At 39.9% G+C, this 19,695-nt stretch overlaps 1 protein-coding gene and 1 pseudogene across 1 annotated transcript in view; one reads left to right on the top strand and one right to left on the bottom strand.

Annotated features, from left to right (window-relative positions):
- The window catches only part of CPA6 (carboxypeptidase A6), a 320,694-nt gene that overhangs the window by 128,641 nt on the left and 172,358 nt on the right, over positions 1-19,695 (bottom strand). The window lies entirely within an intron of this gene.
- Positions 15,608-16,273, top strand: LOC109027902 (nascent polypeptide-associated complex subunit alpha-like; annotated as a pseudogene).

Here is a 19,695-nt window from a genome sequence, read left to right as displayed (position 1 = left end):
ACACCAAATACCATGTTTATGCCTAATTTGGGTCCCCAAAATATTGCTGAAGGAACAATATAGTTAGTTATTTGTGATGGAGAGAGAAAGACAGTGGTGATTTTCAAACCTGAATTTTTGGCTTGCTGCAAACCATGTGCTATTCCTGAAGGGTATATGTATATGTGCTTACGTGTCTGTCTACTTATCTATTTAACACTGTGACATATTGTGGTATAATGAAAAATAAATATTTTAGTAAAGGTTCTCCAGAGAGACACAACTGATACAGCATATAGAGAGATACATGAAAAAGGACGTGTCTATTACACTCTTGATTAGGGAGTGTAATAGGTCATTCTTGCACTGCTATAAAGATACCTGAGACTGGGTAATTTATAAAGAAAAGAGATTTAATTGGCTCACGATTCTGCAGGCTGTACAGGAAGCATGGACCAGCATCTGCTGGGCTTCTAGGGAGGCCTCAGGGAGCTTTTACTCTGGTGGAAGGTGAAGGGGGAGCTGGTGTCTTACATGGCAAGAATGGGAGCAAGAGAGAATAAGAGAGGTGCCACACACTTTTAAACAACCAGGCTTCATGAGAAGTCACTCACTGTCATGAGTGCAGCACCAAGAGGAAACAGCTAAACCATTCATGAGAAATCCGCCACCATGGTCCAGTCACCTCCTACTAGGTTTCACCTTCAATACTGGGGATTAAAATTCAACATAATATTTGGCTGGGACACATATTTAAACTATATCAGGGAGGCTGAGAAGTCCCATGATAGGCTGTCTGCAAGCTGGAGAACCAGGAAAGCCCTTAGCATGACTCAGTCCAAGTCCAAAGACCTCTGAACCAAGGAAGCCAATGGTGTAATTCTCAGTCTGAGCTCAAGGCCTGAGAGCCTGGGGGCTGTTGGTGTGAGTCACAAAGGTCAAAGCCTGAAGAATCTGCAGTTATTCCATCCCAAGGTAGAAGAGGGGTGACCTGGCTCTGGGAGAGAGTGCCCAAATTCATCCTTCCTCTGCCATTTTGTTCCATTTGGCCCCAGCCTGCTAGATGGCCCTTGCCTGCATGGAGGGTTGATCTTCTCCACTCAGTCCACTGACTCACATGCCAATCTCCAGAAACACCCCCACAGACACACCTGGGGCAGTCCAATCGTCCGAATCACAGGCAAAAACACTTAGTTTTTTGCTATCAGCAGAAGAGGGCTGGGCTCAGTGCCTACGGAAGCACTGAGAATAAACAATGCTATACCGGGTAGTATCCCTTAATTTGGTCAAGTTGACAACCCCAAATCAACCCACAATAAATATTTGGTTTTTGTCCCCAGTTCCTGGCACAGAGCTCCTTAAACCCTTGGAATTTATTATCTTATATATGCTAACTCTTAGAGTTGGGGAGGACCCTAGATAGCTTCAATATGGTGGCTGGTCACCAGAAAAACCAACCGTGTAACTGGAGGTTGGAACTTTTAGCTTTGTCCCCTAACTTCCAAGAAAGGGAGAGGGGCCAGAGATTGAGTTCAGTCATCGATGGCCAATGATTTAATCAATCACGTCTGCATAATGAAACCTTTACAAAGACCCCTAAATGATGGTGTGTGGGGAGCTTAGAGTTGATGAACATATGGAGGAGCTGGGAAGGTTGCACCCAAAGAGGACATGGAAGCCCCCTCATCCCCGTACCTTGCCCTATGCATCTCTCCATCTGGCTGTTCCTGAGTTGTAGTCTTTAAATTAAACTGGTAATTGTAGGTAAAGCACTTTCCTGAGTTCTAGGAGTCATTCTAGCAAATTATTGAACCTAAGGAGGGGCTCAAGGAAACCTCTGAATTTGTAGTCAGCCAGGCAGAAGTATGGGCAGCCTGGGCATCCCATTTGTAGCTGGTGTCTGAAGTGGGGCAGAATTGCAGGACTGAGCCCTTAACTTGTGAGGTCTCTGCTAACTCTGGGTGTTAGTGTCAGGATTGAATTGGATTGTTGGACAAGCAGCTGGTGTTAGAGAATTACAGAACTGGCATGGAAAAATCACACATATTTGGTGTCAGGAAAAACCATACACATATTATATTACATTCACCCATTTTTCTGTGAAATCCAAGCATTTCTGTTGGAATTGCTTTTGCCAAGAAGTGTGTAAGGAACTATGAGTCCCTGTGAGGCAGAGCCTGAAGCAGTGTGTAGTTCCATCTTGCTTCTATCTGCCATGGTAACTGGCAATGTTCTAAACAGAGGCTGTTCCTTCAGCCTGGGCCCCAGAGTGAACACCATGCAGAACAGAGACGTGGATGAATCATGAGCAAGAAACAAACCTTGTTGTCAAGGTCTAGGCATAACTTGGTTTCATAACATGACCTGGATTATATTAGTTAAGGTTCAGGTGATATGGAATAAGGGATTTATTATGGGAGATGGGGTTTCTGCATTCGTAGGAGCTCAGGAACAAGTTTAGGAAAGAGTGTTGCCACTGGTCTTGGGGCTGGAGTCCCTGCAGATCCTCTGGACTTGAGGAGGGGAGAGGAAGGACAGAGTAGAACTGCTTGTCTCACTGCCTCCACCTCCAGCATGTGGCTACCTGCAGAAGAAGCTGACATCCTGCGCTTCCATACACACTCCTGCACAGAACTTGAAGGTGAATGAGGAGACTCAGCTGGGAGGTCTGTGTGTGACCTGCAGGTACTTGGCCCCCAGCTCAGACCTTAGAGAGGACTTGCTGCCTCTTTACCTCTGCCTTCCAAATGTCCAGCAATTTCTCCTGGGGCCAACCCTCACTCAGAAGTGGATGGGAATTCTGGGAAGTCTACTTTCAGCTTAGCTACACTGACACATACGAAAGCACCCCAGCTATGAGCACACTCCAGGAAAAAATGCTATTCTATTATCAGTTAGAGCTCAGCTCCCAAACCCCTATCTGGACTCAGACTTTGGTGAACTGAGAGGGACTATTTGTGAATGTCAAGATCCCCTTGCTTCCTTTAGCCCAAAAACACAGACAAGAGCGGCGCTGCCGAGAGTTTGCTGCATAGGCTTTTTATCTAGGAATTTACCTGACCTTGGCCCTTGAGATTAGCACCTGGACCGTGAGGAGAATAGGACTCTTTCCTCCTAAGGCCTGAGGCTGAGCTTCACTGAGCCACCTCTTTCCATGTCTTCTTGCCCTGGTCCTGCCAGACTTTGCCATGGTTGGGGGAGACAATAATAAAAAGGAGCTTTTATTCCTAGTAAATTGCATTTATGGTTCTGAACACCCCCTCTAACTTTGTACCTCTTTGTGGGCCACATTTTATCTTTGGTTTATATAATAGGATTCTTTGTTTTTGGAAATAGAGCCGAGTGATGAGGCTTGAGTGCCACCAGAGGTTAGAGAGTGTCCTGAACAGATTTAATTGTACCACATGTAATCAATTTGCCAGACTAATGGACACTCTGCATGTTCTCAATATAAAGGAAACTGACTAGTGGAAGGTGAAGCCTGCAGGTTATTCTCTATTGAACATCTGTGCATCTCTGCTCCCACCCATTGAGTTGCATGTTTACCGAGAGTTAGTTGTGTTTACGCCTGTAAGAACAACAGGATATGAATGAAAGTGATTCATGAAGCTTCCATTTCACTCCTTGAAAATGAAGTTTGCTTTGCTGCTGCCTCTTACATACCTGTGATTGCATCAGTTGGCTCTAGTAGCAGCAGTTGGATTCAATCTGCAGTTTTTCTTACCCAATCTGAACCAGCAACATTGTACAGCTTCAGAGAGATTAGCACCATCTGGCCAGCAAACCTCCCCCACCCCCTATTTTCAGAGGTCTGATCTCAGTTCTGCAGGGTGTCTGCTCAGAGCTCCTGGGGCACCAGTATCAGCCAGTGTCCCCCTCAGAGGTCTGAATTCTGGCTCCATAGGAGTCTTCCTGCAAACTTCTAAATTGTAATAATCCTAGCCTATTGCCTTTGGTCATAAGTTCAGCATTAAGTAAGGAATAGACATTAAACACTAGTTGTACTAAATTTTCAGGAGAAACTAGGCTTCTAGCCAAAGTTATTGAGCCTTGGGGTACATCATTTTCAATACTGATTTTGTTTCATGGCTGAGACCCTCCCTGTCCCTAGAGGCAAGAGTGTTTAGATCACACCACATCTCTGCTTAAAAACAAGAGTTCTGATGGCTTCCCATTGCCCTTAGAACAAAGCCCTACATTTTTCTTCTGTTCTCTAAGCCACTGTATGAGCGGGCCCCAGCTGTAGCTCTCAGACTGCATATCTTACTTTTCCCCCTTCCATTCACTTCACTCCAGCCAGACAAGCTTTGTTTATTTCCATCAAACGGCTAAGCTCAGTTTGGCAAATTCGCCTTCGCACTTGCTATGATTTTTGCCTGGAATGTTCTCTCTTGAGACCTTTGAATGGCTAACTTTCTTATTCTTCAACTAATAAGCTCATTATCACCTTTCTAGAGAGGTCTTTTCTGAACACCCAAAGAAATGCATTTCTTCTATATAATCCGTTTATTTCTTTCGTAGCCTTTATCACCATCTGTAGCTATCTTGTTTACTTTTTTATTTGCTGATTTTCTTCTCTGTGAGGAGAATAATATAAACTCCATGAGGGCATCTATCTTATTTTCTACTCTACCTCTTTAAGTATTTATTGAACAAACAATACATTTAGTTTTCAGTGCTATCTAAAATGTGAAAGTCAATGTAAATTTATTACTTTTATTCTACAAATGAACCCAGAAATGTAGAGTACCTAAATATATAACTTCCATTGTTCTAAGCCTACTCAGAACAAGTGGGCAACAGTTTTCATTGGATGAACCATTCATGCATTACAGTAAGTCATCTGGGGAAAAGGGTTTGGCAGCAAGAGGGTTAAGCATAGTTTTGATGGAAGACACTGTCAATACAAGAGTCTGTCAGACTGAAGAAAGGCTGCTGCAAACCATTCACTGATGTGTTTGAACCAGGCAAATGCACATCACAAATCTTGCAGGATTATGGCTCTTCGTCCCATCTGGTCACATTCCATCATGAAACTGAGGGTACCCATAAATAAGCCCTGAGTACTAGCTCAAAAGAAAAAAGGTACAATCTTGTCAAATAAGCAAAAATTTAAGGCAAAGTGCATGAGTCATTGAAATTGGTGAAATCTTCTTTTAACAAAGCCCTGTCAAATTATATTGGCTCCCAAATTTTACCACCCTGTCTAATGTTGACTCATGTTGCTTTCCAAAATACGTCTTGGGGCCCATGTGAATCAGAGGGTTGACTATTACAGTGTCAGGGCACCAGTGTTTGAGGTCTTATTTAAAACGTTCAAACTTTTGGGATGTTGTATTTCATAAGAGTCCATTGAAATTTCTCTTTGTCCCACTCTTGTTCTACCTTAACTATACCATCAATATTTGTTTCTAAACCATTTAATATTTTATATATGTGACCTAATAAGATCAGTATCAAATTTTATCTAGACTGTTCAGGGAATGATTTTCCAGGGATAGATTATCCAGGTCTTATACTTCTACCAATGAAAGCATTAATTACTCCTCCCCAACAAACACACACACACATAGGAGACTAGGTGGAAGAAAAGACCCAGACAAGTCTTATTTGTGAATTCGGCCTCAGGACAATGACACTAGCCTGCCACACACCCCTGCACTATCCCATGGCCATGATGTCCTACCATCTCTCCTTTCTAGGGTAGAGGATTTAGATTTAGCAATATACAATCTTCAGATTTTTACCCATGTTCTCTCATTAAAATTTTATAGGAAAAGGAGGCCTGACTGTCCATTGCCAATATTCCAAGCCCACTCAAGTTTTGCATGTGTGAAGAAACAGGAAAACTTTCTTTCTTATTTATTCTATTCTGTTTGTCCTTTTAAGGCTTTGACGAACCTTAGTATAAAACCTTTCCATATCACAGCACACAACTGTAGGAATCATTCTCTGAGCCATTCAGAGAAGGCAACAAGATGGGAAATTTTTCTGTAGCCTCATAAACAGGATTCTATACAATGGGGCTTTCTACTGCTAATAAGTTGGACAAAATATATATATGTATGCACACACACACACACACACACACACACACACACATATAGTGCTTTTATAAGAGAGGCCCCAAGGAGCTCTCATGTAACTTCTACCATGTAAGGACACAGTGGGAAGATGCCATCTCTCAATCTGGAAAAACCCCTCACTCAACAGACGTCAAATCTGTTGGCACCTTGATCTTGGATTACCCTGAATCCAGAACTGTGATAAATAAATGTTTATTGTTTACATCACCTACTCTTTGGTATTTTTGTTAGAGCAGCCCCAGTGACTAAGACAGTTGGTATCACACCTTCTTGTATTTCCGGATATATATATATATATATATATATATATATATATATATATATTCCAGATGTACTTTTGGCAGGGCTATGGTTGCAAACCACAGTGCAAGGAAATGGAGAGAATACCCTAATTACAAAGGAAACACTGCATCTCCCAAAGGGCTCACTAGACATTATCATCATTTATGACACAGGGCATTGTTAACCTGATATACACTCTTCCTCAGTGGGACAAAGCTACACCTTCTCAAACTTCCTATCCTTTAGTATACATAGGAGCAAGGAAGAAATACAAAGCTTTCAAAGGTAGGAAATAAGTTACCAGTCTTCTGCAAGTCCTTTGATCTTCACAGAGGCACAGAGCACTGGTTCCCGTGATAGGGAAAACCTTTGTATAATGCAATAAACTGTGTAAATAAGGGAGGTAGGGAGCAGAGGCACAAGGGTGAGGGGCTGTAGAATCACTGCTCATTCTCATTCTTTTCTCTTCCTTCTAGAAGTGGCTGGAAAAGGGGGGAAAGGGTTGAATTGGAGGAAGCTGAGATTTGCTGCCTTTTCAACTGTTCCTGCCTTTTAAACTTGGGTATGTGCATCCTTTGTGGGATACCAGCTGACACTAGGGCCTTGAGCAAAATGGAAATGGGTTGCTAGGCCACCTCCCATTTCCTTTCGTAGTCCTTTTCCCACCTGTTCTGTGACTCATCATCTTTACGCTCTCCCCTGCTTAGCCCCATCTCTATTTCTGTTTATGTGGACATTATAACCAAAGCCATTTTCCCTGCCCACATTTAAAACAAATAATTATCATTTGGAGAGTAAATGGAGCTTGGCCTACCCAACCCTGATTATTTGAAATCATATTATAAACAAAAATGTGGATGATTCTATCTAGTTAACTACATAAAGACAACAAAATCTCCATTTAAAATTCCTATTCTAATTCATCTTACATGGAGCAGTCCAATTAATCATTCTATTACAACCACTGTCAGTGTCTCTACCATACCCCCCAAATTTATAATTACTACAAATTGCTTATAGAACAAACTTCAAAATTTTAATCTTGGTGATTTGAAGCTCTCCATTACTTTAGTTAAAAAAACTGGTTGCCAGGAACTCCACTAGGCATTGCTGAGAATACAAATGAGGAATGGGACAAAATATGGTTTCAAAGTACCTCCCCATAAAGCACTTAAAGGAAAAACAGCAAAGAACCCTGGCTTGGCAGACACCTTTTCAATCAAGTCATCACAGTGAGTATCATCATGCTACTTGATTGGATACGATGAAAACATAGCATGATTTTCTTGTGTTCCTGCCAAAGCAGCATAACAAGATTCTAGTCACGAGGAAACGTCAGACAAAGCCAAACCAAGAAACATACTTTGAAAGAGCTGGCATGAAATCTTCAAAAGTATCAAGGTCATGAAAGTCAAGGAAAGACTGAGGGAAACTAAAGAGATATGACAACTTAATCCAATTGTGTGATTCTGTACTAGATGCTTTTACTATAAAGGCCATTATTGGGAGAATTGGTGAAGGTTGAGTAGGGTCTGAGGATTAAGTAATATATTGGTGTTAATTTCTGATTTTGAGGGTCCTATTGTGACTATTAGGAGAATGTCCTTGTTTAAAGGAAACGTACTCTAAAGAATTCAGCATGATGGGGCATCTTACTTTTCAGTGGTCCAGAACAAAATTCCTTTATACTACACTTCCAAATTTTCTGTAAGTTTATTTCAAAATAAGAAGCTATTAAAAGGTATGCTTTCCATTTACTATTCTGCTTCTATATAATGAAAGAAGGCTGAGCAGCTAGGACACTATTAGCAATTGCCTAGATGATAGTAGAGGAATGGCTGTTGGAATGGAAGGATGTGAGCCCATGAGAGTTTATAATGGTGAATTCTACAGGTTTAAAACAGAAAATTAGAGCTCAGGTGATCTCTGGGAAGTTACAGACTGTTCTGAGATGTGGTCTTCTGCAGAGAGAAGAGCAGTGTCAATATGATGAGGGGAACCAGAAGCTGCTAGTTCCTTAGATGAGCTTTAAGTCCAATTTTCCCCATCTAGGCCTTTCCAACCTCAAATACATAAACATGTACTTTTTGGCTTATTTTGTCTTCTTTTCTCTTGCTGTACCTTTATCAACTCTCTAGGTCTCTGTCACTTTCTCCCTTCACAGTGTACTTGGGCACTCATAGCCCTATATTTTTTTCCAGTTTTGGTTAAGATTTGCGCCCTTCCTGGCCCTGACAGAATGTCTGACACAAGCACACAGCCAGTATTTGGTGGTTGAAAGCGCTAAGCCCTCCTGGTGGCTGTTGTAAGGCAGATGCTATTACCAATGCAGCTCCTTACTCTACATTCATTTTGTGGTTCTACGTACAGTTGGTGCTATGTCTGACTGTGTCGTCCCAACTTCATATGTTGAATCCTAACCCCCAAGGTGATGGTATTAGGAGGTGAGGCTTTTAGGAGGTGACGCTTTTGGGAGGTGATTAGGTCAAGACCGTGGAGCCCTCATGAATTGGATTAGTGCTCTTGTAAAAGAGGCCCCAATGAGCTCTCATGTAACTTCTTCCATGTAAGGACACAGTGGAAAGATGCTGTCTCTCAATCTGGAAAAAGCCCTCACTCAATAGATGTTGAATCTGTTGGCACCTTGATCTTGGATTACCCTGAATCCAGAATTGTGAGAAATTAATGTTTATTATTTAAGCCACCTACTCTTTGGTATTTTTGTTAGAGCAGCCCCAATGGACTAAGATAGTTGATATCACACCTTCTGGTATTTCCTGATATACTATATTGCAATGGTATGGCCCTCTGTTTTCTCTGTATACGTTTTGTCTCCCCCAAAGGATCATAAGCTCTTCCAGGGCAGATGATGGGTCTCCATAGCAATGATCACTGTGATGAGCATGGAGTAGTTGCTCAATGAATGTTTGTAGAGCTAAACTGAGTCAAAAATTAGAATGAAGAGGAAAAAAAACACAACCAGGGCCAAATAGGATGTGACAACATGCTTTACTTATTTAATTAAAATAGGAACCATAAAAATGTATGTTTTGGTGTTAACTAAAACAGAAAGTAACTGTTCCTGAGTAAATTAAACATGCTAATCAAGAACACAGATCTGGAGACAGCTGCCTGGGTTGCATTTGACTGATGGTTCTGCTTCTTATGAGCTCTACCTTCCTGGGATTATCAGCATCATTCACTGCCTGAGGTTTTTGTATTAAGTGAGATCATATATGTAAAGAACATGAGTGACTGGCAAATTGTGACAACTTAGGAAGGTTAGCTAAATATCACCTTTTTTTCTAAAAATCTTGGACAGAACATGGGAAAGCACAGCTCTGAAATTCTTTCAGGGAGGTCATTCTTTAAGAGGCCTCAGCTGGGAAACCTGCTGTTGGAACAACCCATCTGGAGTTTGGGTAGGGAGAAGGAATCTCACATCCAGCTCCTTCTGACTACCTTTACACAAAAGTAGGCTGTGGGGCTCAGGGACGAGTGATTGATACAAAAAGATCTGAGATTGTATAGCCTTAAAATCTCACTCCTTTCCCCTAGGAAGGCCACTTCCCTCCAACTTCTTTTCTCATGCTTTCTCTTTAAATCTGCAAATCTGCATGTTTAGTCCATGTCCTTCAAGGCTGTCCTTGATACTCATTTTACTGATTTCTACCACATTCTATGAGTCACAGTTAGAATTATTTATCCACCTTCCCTCACTCCCATGACTGAAGCAGTCATCTTAGGCTGCAAGGCTATTCCATATTTTGGGGTATGTGTAGCTCATTGATAAGTTGCCTCTTCAAAGGTTTCAATATGGAAGAACATTTCACAGTGCTATATACTGGTCCTAATATACTTCCACGAATGGATGTTAGGAGGTCCTGGGGAAGGGACTTTGCATAAATTGTTCACAGCTGTATATCCAGGATGTAGAAGGGCACCTGCCACATGATAGGTGCTTAGCATTGCAAAAATGACATCACTGCCCCAGAAGAGTTTATCATCTTGTTGGCAAGACAAAATCCATGAATAGGAAACAGAAAGCACTATGCAACTGGTCTCTGGTTCTAGGATTAAAGTTTGCCATTTCCTGGAGAGGTCTATAGTGGTAAAACCCAGATTTTTCTCTCTAGTCTCTGCCTGTGATGCTCCTAAAGCTTTTTTTGTTTGTTTGTTTGGGGTTTCTTTTTGGCAGCCTGTGCTTCTATTTCTTTCTCTGGGATGCAAGCTGAGCAGTGACGATTAAAAGTATTCCTTGTTTTTTTTTTTTTTTATGTTTTGGAGATAGAGAACTACATCTAAGGTGTTAGCTTATTTAATTCAGGCCTCCTACTTGTGACTCAAGAATATATCCTTTTACAAAACTGAATTCTTACACAAGTGAGTTCTCAAGGTCATAGGAAGAGCAGTACAGAGCTGAATCAAAGGCACAGAATGTTCTTGTAGCTGTCATACCAGTAAAATTATACTCATCATTGTCCACTAGAAGAGAAAAATGTCTATGTTTCCAGCCACTATTTCTGCCCAAAGTGAATTTTCTAATTTAAAAAGGCTTAATTCAGCTCTTTTCATACATTAAGTATGATGTCAATGTATTTTAATTAGGGATTAATATTGCTGATAGATTTCTGTGGTTTCTTTTTATGTAAAATGATCTGTAATGTGACAATATGCCTATCCCAATTAAACAATGATCAAAACATTCAGCTGCAAACAACAAAAGATAACACTGTCGTTATGACAAATCATCCTTATGAAAGGATTTTCATAGGATTATTTGACTCAATGTCAAAACATGCTTACTGAAAGATGAACTGAGAACCGCAGCGTGGTCTTCTAAATCATTTAGTATGTAACATGTGGTCGGACCAGTTACGCCATCTGAATTAAAGCTAGAGATGGCTATCTAAATCAGCACGACCCCAAAACAAATACATTGGATAATGGAGAGCAGGTGGGAGGCAATGAGAGCGCAAGAACTGGGACTATGCCACAGCGTTTTTGTTTTGTTTTGTTTTTGTTGTTGTTGTTGTTTTTTTAGGATCTTGCTCTGTCGTTAGGTATGTTGTAAACTGCCACAGAATCCTCCTCAAAACCCAGATGTAGAGCTTGAGACCTTCTGTAAATACTTCAAAGGAGAAAGAAAAAGAGGATAATGGACGCAGAAAAACAAAAATGACAAGAAACGTTCTGTCAGCAGCATGCGATTAAAAAACCCCATACAGATCTGGCAGAGCATGGTTATTTCTGAAAACGACACTCACTTTGAAAGCTGTTCTTTTAGTCAGACCTCTGTTAGGCTAAGGACCTCTCCCACTGCTGACATGATAGATCAAAGGAAGCACCTTGCACTGTCTGAGGTGCATGACTAGCACAAGTCACTACAGACACAGAACAACAGAGCAGGCAATGGACATGCAGCCAAATCACCATCACAAAATACCACTTCTTTCACTTCTTACAGGATAAACTACCTTGAAAAAGACCTTTAGGACTGCATAGTCAAGGATAGTTCCTTGCCAAACTGTTTAGTTTTTTTCCCAAGAGGAAATAGAATGAGCAGGTCATTAGTTGGTATGGATCAATTTCTACTCTGAAATGTGGTTTTATTTGTAATGTCAGTTTGTCTCAGCACCTTGACTCTCAGGAAGATGAGATCTCTCTGAGATCTCATCTTCACTTTGAAAAAGTTTTCAAAAAATATCAGGCTCCTCGTATGCCACTTTGGAGAATGCCTCCTGCAAATACTTGGATAACAAGGGTCACCATGACAAGGGAAACATCCTTTCTGTTGCCAAGACCAAATTAAATTTTCAGAGAGAATTTCACTCCTAAATGGTTACAGCTGATTCATGATTTTCATTTCTTTGCCAGACACTCAAATGGTTTCTGAAGGGGCTTCCAAGGCAAAAGCAAATCCTCACCTCTGGATAAATAGCTCAAATCTCAGAGGAGATAATAGCCAATTCTCCAGTGTTCTCTTGTTTGGCATTCTCCTCTCTTCCCATTGTCGTTTCAATAGTATTAGTCATTAGTTTTCCTGCAGAAGAACATCTTCCTCCAAAGATAATGCTGTTTGGATATAACACTATTGGTCCTGACTCATTGCTGCCCTGTTCTGACCTTGCAGTCACCTTCCCTCTTGCACTGGGATGGGCATCTCCTCATAGTGTACAGTGTCCCACCAGCAGGTAATGTCCAGGAAGCTGTCAATGTCCATATCTGACAGCTGAGCCTCCACCTTCTCAATGCCAATGGAGTGAATCTCCAGTCTACTTTATCAATCCACTTTAAGGACAATATCTTGTGTCACCTCTAAAACCTTAAATTCGAATTTCTCACTCTTGGACCACAAGTTCCTGGCTATGTTTTCACCTTTTGGATTTTTAATATCATTTAGATATCTAGTCCCTAGATACTTCTGCTGTCTCCTGACTTCCATTCCCTGTTAGTCTTCATTCTTTCTCTACCCGAAGTGGACATTTTGGTTGATAACATGTACAACTATCTCATGGTCTAGCTGCATGCTGCACCCTCACCACCAAACCCTAACCCTAGATCAGTATGCCAATTCACCCTCTCCATCCCTATGCCCAGAGAGCAGGAGCTGCTGGAGAAGCACAGGGAATGTGTAGATTGGTTCCACTGCATGAACTCTAACCTCTTCAGGATGCTTAATATTCATGTACTGCAGATAATCAAATGATATGCCCAGGAATGGTGGGAAAGTAGAAGCCTGTTCTTTATATAAGAATAGCCATTGTTTGGAGTGAAAGGTGGCCACTCCTTAGGCCACAGTATGTAACATAAACTGTGACCTGGCATGAAAAGGCAAGTTGAACACCCTGCACTAGCAATCTGGACTATAAGAATGGAAAAAATTTATCAGTTGGCACTTGGACAGACTGAAAGAGGAGCAGGCAGGTAGAGAGTAGTAGACTTACAGTAATGGTAGAGGAGAGCCTCTACCTTACTCACCTCTTTCTTCTTAAATGTGTATGATTATTCAGACATTAGGGTCAAGAGAACAGACAAACCTGTGCAACTCCTCTCTCTTATGGGATATCAGATACATGGGCCTGGCCAGGGCAGATTTAGGTCTTGTGAGACCTGAAGTTCATGCAGTTTTGAGATGTCCTCTTAAAAAATAATAGAAATTTAACACAGGCACCAAAGCAATCAAATGCATTTAAAAATTGCTGCTACTTTGTACTGAGCTACATAATGGTGTAATCAAATTATTCTTATATGGCAATCATTGACTTACCAATGAATAAACATAGGAGTTTTGCCGCCAAAACATTGCTTTCTTCAGGACATTTAACTGGGTCAGTGGCAGTTTTGTAATGCTTTTTGCCTGGAGGTCAGCAAGATGGTGGAAAAGGAAGTCTTGGGTTTCATTCCCCTCCACAGGAAAATCAACTAGAACTATTCATAGACAAAAACAAACACCTTGGTGAAAACCCCAAACATGGGAATAAACCTGAACCACTTGTGTGTTCCATGGAATTGAATAAAAATCTACATTGAAAGGGCAGGATAATCAGTCTCACTTTGACTATGTCACCCCTCTGCCTTCTATAAGTTGGCACAGTGCCACACAGGGTACTCCCCAGGGCTCATAGTTACTACAGTGAGAAAAGAGAACCAGGGAAGTGGACAGCCAGCTTCCCTAGCATTCTGAGATGCTTCCCAGGAAGCCCACTCTGTCCTCACCTCACGGGGACGGAGGAACATAGGGGAAACAGTGCAGTTAGACCACCTGGGGTCAGGCAGAAACAAAGCAAGGAGGTGAGGCCCACAGAGATCAGCACACAGATTTTTGTGAATGTACCTATCCTGCTGGATAGAGGAGCCTAGCCAGCTGCCTCACCTGAATTCAGGGCAAAGTGAGCAGCTCAGGCTTCTAGATAACCTGAAAGCAAACTCTGTCTGCCCGGGGTCAGTACGAGCTGGCTCATCCACAATCATAGGCTAGACTAACTAGTGAAGGTCTATCCCTGCGAAAGAACTCCTGTAAAAGCCAGGAAAGTTGGCTTTCTCTATAAAGCCATAAACACCAATGCAAAGACATAAGGATTACAAAGATTTAGGAAATCATGATACCTCCAAAACAAACAAAGAAAAAGACAATGAGAAAGCTCCAGCAATGGACCCTAGAGAAAGGTAGATCTATGAAATGACAGAAAAAATGGAGAATAATCTACTTTTAAAAGTTCTGTAAACTTCAAGAATATATAGATAAAAAATTAAATGAAATTCAGAAAATACACAAACAACACCAGAAATTTGACAAATAAATAGAGACAATACACAAAGAAACAAATAGAAATTCTAGAGAGGAAGATTACAATGACTGAACTGAAAAATGTAATAGGAAGCTTCAACAGCTGGCTCAATCAAGCTGAAGAATCAGTGAACTCAGAGGCAGAACATTTTAGACTACTTAATCAGGGAAGCAAAAAGAAACAAGAATGAAAAAGATGAAGAAAGCCCATGGGAATTACGTGACACCATCAAGAGACCTAACCTATGCATAATAGGCATTCAAGAAACAGAAGAAAGAGAAAAAGGGCCAGGAAGAGTTTTTTAAATTATTTATTTATTTAGAGGCAGAGTTTTGCTCTTGTTGCCCAGGTTGGAGTGCAGTGGCATGATCTCGGCTCACTGCAACCTCCGCCTCCCGGGTTCAGGTGATTCTACTGCCTCGGCCTCCCTAGTGGCTGGGATTAGAGGCACCCACCACCATGTCCAGCTAATTTTTGTATTTTTAGTAGAGAAGGGGTTTCACCATGTTGGACAGGCTGGTCTCAAGCTCCTGACCTCAGGTGATCCACCCGCCTTGGCCTCCCAAAGTGCTGGGATTACAGGTGTGAGCCACTGTGCCTGGCAGGAAAAGTGTTTTTAAAAAATAGTGAATGAAAACTTTCCTAATCTGAGGAAAGAAGGTAACATCCAGGTACAGGAAGCACAGAAGTCCCAACTAAATTCAACTCAAAGAGGAGTTCACCGAGATATATAATAATCAAACTGTCAAAAATTAAATACAGAGTTTTGAGAGCAGAAAGAGATAAGAAATATATCATATACAATGAAGTCTTAATATGACTGTAGATGGAATTCTCAGCAGAAGTCTTGAAGGCCAGGAGACAGTAGGATAACATATTCAAAGTGTTGAAGAAAAAGAAGACTGCCAATGAGGAATACTTTATTCATTACTTTCTGCCACCATCTTGGTTCCATGTTCCCCCCAGAAAATGCCCAGTAAAGACACAGAAACTGTCTCTGCTACGGAGCATAAGTAGCCAGAGCCACAGGCTAAGACAGGGTCTGTAACAGAATCTAACAGTGATGAATCAGTACCAGAGCTTGAGGAACAAAATTCCACACAGGCAACGACCACACAACAAGCCCAGTTGTCAGCAGCAGCTGAAATTGATGAAGGACCAGTCAATAATGCAAAACAGAATTGGAGTGAAAAGAAGGCACAGAAGGTTATATCCAAACTGGGTTTTAAGCAGGTTACAGGGGTTACTAGAGACACTATTTGGAAATCTAAGAATACTCTGTCATCACAAAACCAGATGTCTGTAAGATCCCAGCTTCAAATACCAACATGGTTTTTAAGGGAAGCTGAGATTGAGGTTTATCTCAGCAAGCACAGCTAGTGGCTACTGAGAAATTCAGATTTCAAGGTGAAGCTCTCTCAAACATTCAAGGAAACATGTAGCCACTTCCAACTGTACAAGAGGAGAGTAAAGAGGAAGTTGATGAAACAGGTGAGGAACTTGATGAAACGTGTGAAAATTGAGGACACAGAATTGGTCATGTTGCAAGCAAATGTATCAAGAACAAAGGCAGTTCAAGCCCTGAAGAACAACAGTAATGATATTGTTAACGTGAGTATGGAATTAGCAATTTAACCATCTGAAAACAAGAACTTTTTTTTTTCGGTGTTTCAAAAGAGTAACTGCAGCTTGAATTGAAATTTGTACTCTTTCTATCATTAATAAAGTTATGGTTTCTTGTTAGATAAAAAGGAATATTTTATCCAGAAAAGCTGCCTTTCAGAAGTGAGGAAGAAATAAAACTTACCCAGACAAATAAAAGCTAAGGAAGTTTATCACCACTAGACTTATCTTTATAGGAATTGCTAAAGGGAGTTCTTTAAACTGAAACAAAAGGTTGCTAAATAATAACGCTAAACATGTGAAAGCACAAAACCTAATGGTGTAGGTAATACAGAGCAATAATCAGAATACTCTAGTACTGTAATAGTGATATATAATTATATTCCGAGTATGAGGGTTAAAGGGCAAAATTGTTAATAACAACTAGAGCTAAAATAAATTATCAAGGGATACATATCACAAAATGATGTAAATTCAGACATCAAAAACATAAAATGTGGGAGGGGAGTAAAAGTTTAGAGTTGTACGCAATAAAAGTTAAGCTGTTATCAGCTTGAAATAGACTGTTATAAGATATTCTGTGTAAACTTCATGATAACCAAAAAGCAAAAGTAAATAAGAGATGGAAAAAACAAAATTTAAAAAGATTCAGAACATACCACTACAGAAAACCATCAAATCACAAAGGAAGACATCAAGAGAGGAAGTAAGAAACAAAGTATCTATAAAACAACCAGAAAACAATGAACAAAATGGTATTTGTAGGTTCTTACCTAGCATTAATTACCTTGAATGTACATGTATTAAATTCCCCAATTCAAAGACATAGAGTGAATGAATGGATAAAGAAACAAGAGACAACTATATGCTATCTACAAGAGATTCACTTCATTTTTAAGGACACACATAGACTGAAAGAGAAGGGATGAAAAAAGATATTTCACAAAAAAGGAAACCAAAAGAGAGGAGAGGTAGCGATACTTGCTTGTATCAGACAAAATAGATTTTAAGTAGAAAATTATACAAAGAGAGAAAGAATGACATTCTATAATGAAAAAGAGGTCACTTCATCAAGAGGACATAAAAATTATAAACACATGTGCACTCCACAGTGGAGCACCTAAATATATAAAGCAAATATTAATGGATCTGAAGGGAGAGAGAGATTGCCATTCAGTAGCAGCAGGGGACTTCAATACAGTGCTTTCAATATAGAACAGATCATGTAGACAGAAAGTTATTGAGGAACCATTGGACTTGAAGAACTCTTTAGATCATATGGAACTAACAGACATATGCAGAACATTCCAGCCAACAGCAACAGAATACACATTAATTTTAAGAACACAGAGTACATTCTCTAGGGTAGATCATTTGTTAGGCCACAGGACAAATCTTAGCAAATTTAAGAAGATTGAAATCATATCAAATATTTTTTCAACCATAATGGTATGAAACTAAAAACTAACAACAGGAGAAATTTCAGAAAATTCACAAATAAATGTCAAAAAACATACTGCTTAGCAATGAAGGTCAATATAGAAATTAGGAAATTAAAAAATATCTTGAGACCAATGAAAATGGAAACATAGCATACCAAAACTTGTGTAATGCAGCAAAAGCAGTTGTAAGAGGAAAGTTTGTAGCAATAATGCCTACAACAAAAGAGAAGAATGTTTGCAAATAAACAATCTAATATCACATCTAAAGGAAATACAAAAAAGAAGAACAAACTAAGCCCAATGCTAGCAGAAGTAAAGAGTAAAGATCAGGACAAATAAATTAAATAGAGACTAGAAAACCAATATGGAAGATTGATGAAACTAAGAGTTGGTTTTTTAAAAAGATAAACAAAATTGACAAACCTTTAGCTAGACTAACCAAGAAAAAAGAAAAAAGACTAAGATAAAATCAGAAATGAAAGTGGAAACATTACAACTGACACCGCAGAAATACAAAGAAAAATAAGAGACTATCATGAAAAATTATAGGACAAGCAATGGAGAAACTTAGAGGAAATAGATAAATTCCTAAACTTATACAACCTGCTAAGACTGAATCACAAGAAGGAGAAAATCTGAACAGACTGATAATGGAGTGAGGAGACTGAATCAGCAATAAGAAGTCTCCCATTGTTATAGTTTGAATATGGTTTGTTTATTCTCACCAAAACTCATGCTGAAATTTGATCCCTAATGTGGTGGTGTTGGGAGGTGGGCTCAGTGGCAGGTGCTGGGGTTATGGAGGCAGATTCCTCATGAATGGCTTGGTGCCGTTCTCCCAGCAGTAAGTTCTTGCTTTTGAAAGACTGGGCTAATTCCCACAAGAATGGATTAGTTCCTATGAGAGGAGGCTATTATAAAGCCAGAATGCCCCTCAAGTTCCTGGCTCTGTGCTCATGTCTGCTTTTCCTTTGATCTTCTCTGCCATGTTGTGATGCAGCATGAAAGCCCTCTCTAGAGGCCAGGGCCATGCATGACCTTAAACTTCTCAGCCTGCAGAACTGTGAGCTAAATAACCTCTTTTGTATATAAATTACCCAGTCTCAGGTATTCTTTTATGGTGACACAAAATGGACTAAGACACCCATTAAAGAAAAATCAAGAACCTGAAGTCTTCATGACTGAATTCTACCAAACGTTTAAATAAAAACTAATACTAATTCTCTACAGACTTCCAAAAAAACTGAAGAGGAGAGAATACTTCCAAATTATTTTTGCAAGGGCAGCAATAACCTGACACCAAAGCCGGACAAAAATATCACAAAATAAGAAAACTACAGACCAATATCTTTGACGAATATAGACGTGGAAATCCTCAACAAAATGCTAGCAAACTCAACAGTGCATTAGAAGGATCAATCACCATCAAGTGGGATTTATTCCTGGGATGCAAGGATGGTTCAACATTCACAGATCAATAAATGAGAGACACCATATTAACATAATCAAGGAAAAAGCATGATTATTTCATTAAATGCAAAAAAATGCATTTGACAAAATTCAACATCTTTTCATGATAAAACCACTCAACAAATTAGGTATAGATAAAATGTACTTCAACACAATAAAAGCCATATATAACAAGCCCACAGTTAACATTATACACAATGGTGAAAAATTAGAAACCTTTCCTCTAAGATCCTGAACAAGGCAAGGATGTTCATTCATGCCACCTCTATTTAATTTAGTATTGAAAGTCCTTGCCAGAGCACTTGGTCAAGAGAAAGAAATAAAAAGCGTCCAAACAGGAAAGAAGAAGTTAAATTGTTACTGTTGGCTGACAACATGATCTTATACATAGAAAATCCTATAGATTCCACCAAAAATCTGTTAGAACTGATATACAAATTCAGTATAGTTGCAGAATATAAAATTAACACACAAAAATCAGTGGCATTTCTCTACATTCACAACAAACTTTCTGAAAGAGAA

Source organism: Gorilla gorilla, chromosome 7 (genome assembly GCF_029281585.2).
Source record: "Gorilla gorilla gorilla isolate KB3781 chromosome 7, NHGRI_mGorGor1-v2.1_pri, whole genome shotgun sequence".
In the NCBI taxonomy this organism is placed as follows: domain Eukaryota; kingdom Metazoa; phylum Chordata; class Mammalia; order Primates; family Hominidae; genus Gorilla; species Gorilla gorilla.
The sequence above is the reverse complement of the archived record's forward strand: the minus strand, read 5'-3'. Positions and strand labels throughout refer to the sequence as shown.